Source organism: Lissotriton helveticus, chromosome 1_1 (assembly GCF_964261635.1).
Source record: "Lissotriton helveticus chromosome 1_1, aLisHel1.1, whole genome shotgun sequence".
Lineage (NCBI taxonomy): Eukaryota > Metazoa > Chordata > Amphibia > Caudata > Salamandridae > Lissotriton > Lissotriton helveticus.
The window spans coordinates 1054651889-1054659509 of record NC_136057.1 but is presented as its reverse complement, the minus strand read 5'-3'; positions in this window follow the sequence as shown (position 1 = coordinate 1054659509).

Sequence of the window (7621 nt, the reverse complement as noted above, 5' to 3'; positions counted from 1 at the left end):
GGCCCGCAGGTGTGTTCAGGCAGCAAGGTGTGCACTTCCCAGCCTCTGGGCACTCCTCGCTAGCATTTATTGCAGGCCCACAGGAGAAACACGAGGGGCAGCCACCACAGCCAGATCGGGCCAATCAGCGAGACTAAGGTCCCGTCAGTCGGGCGATCCAGCACCCAGCTCGCACCAATCAGCACTGCCACAGCCACACCAGTCTCAAGGGGGTCCAACTATGGCTTCAATACTCCCATTAGCGGCACCTCTGGCAGGCGTTACGAAGAGAGTGATGTCGCAGGCTTCACGCTAACCGGCAAATTCCGATCCGAGCGGCTGGATTTCCTTCACGCTCTACGGGCAGTCGCATGTACTCCAGTCCCCGGCGTGCAATGGTCGGCCAGGCCCAAGAAGGCGGGTTCTGGGTGCCGTATGGGGTTCGGAGCTGCATGGATCGGCTAGTTGTTAACTGTAGCTTGGGAACCCACTGAGGCAGGATTTATGGCAGGATGTTTGTGTCGGGGAGACGGTTTTGATGGAGCTGAGGTCTCAGGCGGCCATCTTGGTCCGACGCTTGGCCACTCCCCCGTATATGACATTATTAAAATAAATGTATAAAATATACTATTGTATTACTAAACAAACATGTTGTGCTTCCGCTCTACATATACCGGGGGATTGGCTGCGTCTGATGTGCTCTCTTATTACCAGGCTACCAATCTGCTGGTCTTGAATGACTGGTGGTATGGAGATAGGGGAGACCTTGCATATGCGGTTGAACGATTCCTCATGGGCTCGGCCTTCGTTCATACGCTGCTGTACTCGGTGGCGCTTCGGCGATGTCTTCCCTCGGCCACGCAAGTGGTGTTTTATGTCTGGAGGCAAGCGCTGCATAGAATGGGATGGTGGAACGTGCTTACCCAAGAAACCCCTCTTTGGCACAATGGTCACCTGCCCCACCTTGCTGCGCTCTCTGGCTTCCGGGGATGGGATGCAATAGGTATTTCCTCGCTGGGGGATGTGATGACAGGATGTTCCCTGAAGTCGTTCCAGGTCTTGCGGGACGAGTTTGGGATGTCCCGCTCCCAGTTTTTTAGATATCTTCAATTTCGCCATGCTCTAACGCCTTATCTGACTGCCCTAGAGCAGCTCCCTGACTTCAGTGCATTAGAGGCCAAACTATTCATGGGTGAGCTGCCAGACAAGAAAATCTCACGCATCTATCAGACACTGGTCCACCATTGCTCATCCGACTTACTTAAACTTAGGACTGCATGGGAGGATGATATTGGGGAATTAGAAGAGGAGGACTGGAATGAAGCTCTGGCAAGTCCGCGGACTGCTGCAATTTCCACTCGCCTGCGCCTGATCCAATTTAAATATTTACATCGCACATACTTCACACGGCAGCGCCTGTGGCGGGTGGGTATGGTGGGCTCCCCGGAATGTCTTGGGTGTGGCTTGGAGGTGGGCATGCTCCTGCATACTACTTGGGGTTGCTCAACACTGCAGCGGTACTGGGGCGGGGGGTTTCAGTGCCTATTGGAGGTGTTGGCCTGGTTGCTTCCTCGGGACCCAAAGCTAGCGTTGTTGCATGTCATGGAGGGCATCGGGGGGAACAGGTATAAGCGCCATTTGTTGCTTCTGGGCCTTACACTAGCCAAACGAGACATTGCCAAAGCTTGGAAGGTGCCCCAAGCCCCGCCTTTGGCCGCCTGGAGGAATGGCATGGACTTCTGCATGGGGCTGGAACAACCTATATTTCTGGCCAGGGGACGCCCTGACAAGCACTATAAAATTTGGAAGAGGTGGGCCGACTACTGAGGGCTGGACTTGGACCCTCCACCTGACAGAGCTGGCCTCCCGTCACCCGAACATTTGGTGATATTGTGATGTGTCTTGTTTCGACTCAGTATGTCTTCTTTGCAAATGTGTCTTCTTTCGTTTAGCAGCAGCACAATTGGGGGGGGAGGGGTGGGAGGGGGTGTTACTGTTTCTTGTAAAAGTCTGCATATGATATTTTTGTTATGCTAATGGTTGCAGCAGCCTCCGGTGTTTGGAGCTATGCATCATATGTGCGTTCAGACAAATAAAACCTGTTTTTAAAAAAAAAACATGTTGTATATAAAAATCATTTAAACACTTTCTTTTAAAATCACAATCCATTTACTGCAAGACACAGATACTAACTGGATAATTGTAGAACTGAATAAGTAGTATTCATGTGTTTAGAGGACTGCATCAATAGTGGATAGATGATTGTAACACTGGATGTATTGGTATCTGGGTCATTACATGAGTACATGGATATTGACTTGAACATTAGAGTACTGCAATGAAAAACAATGGTTAATTTAGAAATGCCAGCGTTTTCGTGCAGTGATTAGATAAGGACATGGTTCTGTCAGGATGATTGCAGGAGTGAACAGAGACTGACAGTGTGATTGCTGAACTGCATGGGTAATACCTGGATTTTTGCAGGAGTGAATGAGTAGTCTGCAGGGGGTTAAGAGACCACAAAGATTGTGCACATTTGGCTGTAGCACCGCCTCTCCTAATGCCTGAGTCATTGTAGAAGTGCATGAACAGTGACTAGATAGTTAGAGTGCTGGCAGTTGGCAGCAGAGTGAGTTTAAAAGTGTGTGTGTTTCAGCACAGTGATAAGATAAGGACATGCTTCGGTCAGGATGATTGCAGGACTGGACAGAAACTCACAGTGTGATTGCTGAACTGCATGGTTAATACCTGGATTTTTGCAGGAGTGAATCAGTACTCTGCAGGGAGTTAGGGGACCCCATAGATTGTGCACATATGACTGTAGCAAGCACTGTGTGTCTTAATGCCTGAGACATTGTACAAGTGCATTGTCAGTGACTGGATAGTTAGAGTACTGGTAGTTGATACCAGAATGAGTTTATAAGTGCTTGTGTTTTAGCACAGGGATTAGATAAGGACATGCTTATGTCAGGATGATTGCAGGAGTGAACAGACTGACAGTGTGATTGCTGAACTGCATGGATAATACCTGGATTTTTGCAGGACTGAATCAGTAGTCTGCAGGGGGTTAGGGGATGACATAGTTTATGCACATTTCACTGTACCACTGCATGTATTAAGGTCTGAGTCATTGTACAAGGGCATGGACAGTGACTGGATAGTTAGAGTGCTGGTGGTTGGCAGCAGAGTGAGTTTAAAAGTGCATGTGTTTCAGCACAGAGATTAGATAAGGAAATGCTTCTGTCAGGATGATTGCAGAAGTGGACAGAGACTGACAGTGTGATTGCTGAACAGCATGGTCAATACCTGGATTTTTGCAGGACTGAATCAGTAGTCTGCAGGGGGTTAAGAGACCACAAAGATTGTGCACATTTGGCTGTAGCACCACCTCTCCTAATGCCTGAGTCATTGTAGAAGTGCATGAACAGTGACTAGATAGTTAGAGTGCTGGCAGTTGGCAGCAGAGTGAGTTTAAAAGTGTGTGTGTTTCAGCACAGTGATAAGATAAGGACATGCTTCTGTCAGGATGATTGCAGGACTGGACAGAAACTGACAGTGTGATTGCTGAACTGCATGGTTAATACCTGGATTTTTGCATGAGTGAATCAGTACTCTGCAGGGGGTTAGGGGATGACATAGTTTATGCACATTTGACTGTACCACTGCATGTATTAAGGTCTGAGTCATTGTACAAGGGCATGGACAGTGACTGGATAGTGAGAGTGCTGGTGGTTGGCAGCAGAGTGAGTTTAAAAGTGTGTGTATTTCAGCACAGAGATTAGATAAGGAAATGCTTCTGTCAGGATGATTGCAGGAGTGGACAGAGACCGACAGTGTGATTGCTGAACAGCATGGTTAATACCTGGATTTTTGCAAGAGTGAATCAGTACTTTGCAGGGGGTTATGGGACCCCATACATTGTGCACATGTGACTATAGCACTGTGTGTCTTAATGCCTGAGTCATTGTACAAGTGCATGGACAGTGACTGGATAGTTAAAGTGCTGGTAGTTGATGGCAGAGTGAGTTTAAAAGTGCTTGTGTTTCAGCACAGTGATTAGATAAAGACATGGTTCTGTCAGGATGATTGCAAGACTGCACAGAGAGTGACAGTGTGATTACTGACTTGCATAGCTACTGCATGCATTTTAGCAAGAGTGAATCAGTAGTCTGCAGGGGGTTAGGGGACCGCATATGTTGTACACAATTGACTGTAGCACTGCATATCTTAATCTCTGAGTCATTGTACAAGTGCATAGACAGTGACTGGATAGTTAAAGTTCTAGTAGTTCATAGTAGAATGAGTTTATAACTGCTTGTGGTTTAGCACAGGGATTAGATAAGGACATGCTTAAGCCAGGATGATTGCAGGAGTGGACAGAGACTGACAGTGTGATTGCTGAACTGCATGGGTAATACCTGGATTTTTGCAGCAGTGAATCAGTACTCTGCAGGGGGTTAGGGGACCACATACATTCTGTACATGTGACTGTAGTACTGTGTGTCTTAATGTCGGAGTCATTGTACAAGTGCATGGACAGTGACTGGATAGTTAGAGTACTGGTAGTTGACAGCAGAATGAGTTTAAACGTGCATGTGTTTCAGCAGAGTGATTAGACAAAGACATGGTTCTGTCAGAATGATTGCAAGACTGCACAGAGAGTGACAGTGTGATTAGGGCCTCTGCAATAGTACTGCCTAAGTTATTGCAGGAGTGAATCAGTAGTCTGCAGGAGGTTAGGGGCTCGCATTGGTTGTGCTCATTTGACTGTAGCACTGCATAGCTTAATCCCTGAGTCATTGTACAAGTGCATAGACAGTGACTGAATAGTTGAAGTGCTGGTAGTTGATAGCAGAAAGAGTTTATAAGTGCTTGTGTTTCAGCACAGGGATTAGATAAGGACATGCGTCTGTCAGGATGATTGCAGGAGTGGACAGAGACTGACAGTGCGACTGCTGAACTGCATGAGTAATACATGGATTTTTGCAGGAGTGAATCAGTAGTCGGAAGGGGTTAGGGGACTGCATAGGTTGTGCACATTTGACTGTACCACTGCTTCTATTAAGGCCTGAGTCATTGTACAAGTGCATGGATAGTGACTGGATAGTTAGAGTGCTGGTAGTTGATAGCAGAATGAGTTTATAAGTGCTTGTGTGTTAGCACAGGGATTAGATAAGGACATGCTTATATCAGGATGATTGCAGGAGTGAACAGACTGACAGTGTGATTGCTGAACTGCATGGGTAATACCTGGATTTTTGCAGGACTTGCCTCTGTCAGGATGATTGCAGGAGTGGACAGAGACTGACAGTGTGATTGCTGAACTGCATGGATAATACCTGGATTTTTGTAGGAGTGAATCAGTACTCTGCAGGGAGTTAGGGGACCCCATAGATTGTGCACATGTGACTGTAGCAAGCACTGTGGGTCTTAATGCCTGAGGCATTGTACAAGTACATTGTCAGTGACTGGATAGTTAGAGTACTGGTAGTTGATGGCAGAGTGAGTTTAAAAGTGCTTGTGTTTCAGCACAGTGATTAGATAAAGACATGGTTCTGTCAGGATGATTGCAAGACTGCACAGAGAGTGACAGTGTGATTACTGACTTGCATAGCTACTGCATGCATTTTAGCAAGAGTGAATCAGTAGTCTGCAGGGGGTTAGGGGACCGCATATGTTGTACACAATTGACTGTAGCACTGCATATCTTAATCTCTGAGTCATTGTACAAGTGCATAGACAGTGACTGGATAGTTAAAGTTCTAGTAGTTCATAGTAGAATGAGTTTATAACTGCTTGTGGTTTAGCACAGGGATTAGATAAGGACATGCTTAAGCCAGGATGATTGCAGGAGTGGACAGAGACTGACAGTGTGATTGCTGAACTGCATGGGTAATACCTGGATTTTTGCAGCAGTGAATCAGTACTCTGCAGGGGGTTAGGGGACCACATACATTCTGTACATGTGACTGTAGTACTGTGTGTCTTAATGTCGGAGTCATTGTACAAGTGCATGGACAGTGACTGGATAGTTAGAGTACTGGTAGTTGACAGCAGAATGAGTTTAAACGTGCATGTGTTTCAGCAGAGTGATTAGACAAAGACATGGTTCTGTCAGAATGATTGCAAGACTGCACAGAGAGTGACAGTGTGATTAGGGCCTCTGCAATAGTACTGCCTAAGTTATTGCAGGAGTGAATCAGTAGTCTGCAGGAGGTTAGGGGCTCGCATTGGTTGTGCTCATTTGACTGTAGCACTGCATAGCTTAATCCCTGAGTCATTGTACAAGTGCATAGACAGTGACTGAATAGTTGAAGTGCTGGTAGTTGATAGCAGAAAGAGTTTATAAGTGCTTGTGTTTCAGCACAGGGATTAGATAAGGACATGCGTCTGTCAGGATGATTGCAGGAGTGGACAGAGACTGACAGTGCGACTGCTGAACTGCATGAGTAATACATGCATTTTTGCAGGAGTGAATCAGTAGTCGGAAGGGGTTAGGGGACTGCATAGGTTGTGCACATTTGACTGTACCACTGCTTCTATTAAGGCCTGAGTCATTGTACAAGTGCATGGATAGTGACTGGATAGTTAGAGTGCTGGTAGTTGATAGCAGAATGAGTTTATAAGTGCTTGTGTGTTAGCACAGGGATTAGATAAGGACATGCTTATATCAGGATGATTGCAGGAGTGAACAGACTGACAGTGTGATTGCTGAACTGCATGGGTAATACCTGGATTTTTGCAGGACTTGCCTCTGTCAGGATGATTGCAGGAGTGGACAGAGACTGACAGTGTGATTGCTGAACTGCATGGATAATACCTGGATTTTTGTAGGAGTGAATCAGTACTCTGCAGGGAGTTAGGGGACCCCATAGATTGTGCACATGTGACTGTAGCAAGCACTGTGGGTCTTAATGCCTGAGGCATTGTACAAGTACATTGTCAGTGACTGGATAGTTAGAGTACTGGTAGTTGATACCAGATTGAGTTTATACGTGCTTGTGTGTTAGCACAGGGATTAGATAAGGACATGCTTATATCAGGATGATTGCAGGAGTGAACAGACTGACAGTGTGATTGCTGAACTGCATGGGTAATACCTGGATTTTTGCAGGACTGAATCAGTAGTCTGCAGGGGGTTAGGGGACCGCATAGGTTGTGCACATTTGACTGTACCACTGCATCTATTAGTCTTGAGTCATTGTACAAGTGCATGGGCAGTGGCTGGATAGTTAGAGTGCTGGTAGTTGACAGCAGAATGAGTTTTAAAGTGTTTGTATTTCAGCGCAGTAATTATATCAATACATGGTTTTGTCAGGATGATTGCAAAAGTGGACAGAGAATGACATTGTGATTGCTGACTTGCATGGCTACTACCAGGATTTTTGCAGGACTAAATCAGTAGTCTGCAGGGGGTTAGGGGACTGCATAGATTGAGCACATTTGACTGTAGCACAGCTTATCTTAATGCCTGAGTCATTGTACAAGTCCATGGACAGTGAATGGCTACCTAGAGTGCTGGTATTTGACAGCAGGGTGAGTTTATAAGTGCTTATGTTTCAGCACAGTGATTAGATAAAGACATGATTCTGTCAGGATGATTGCAAGACTACACAGAAAGTGACAGTATGATTGGGGCACT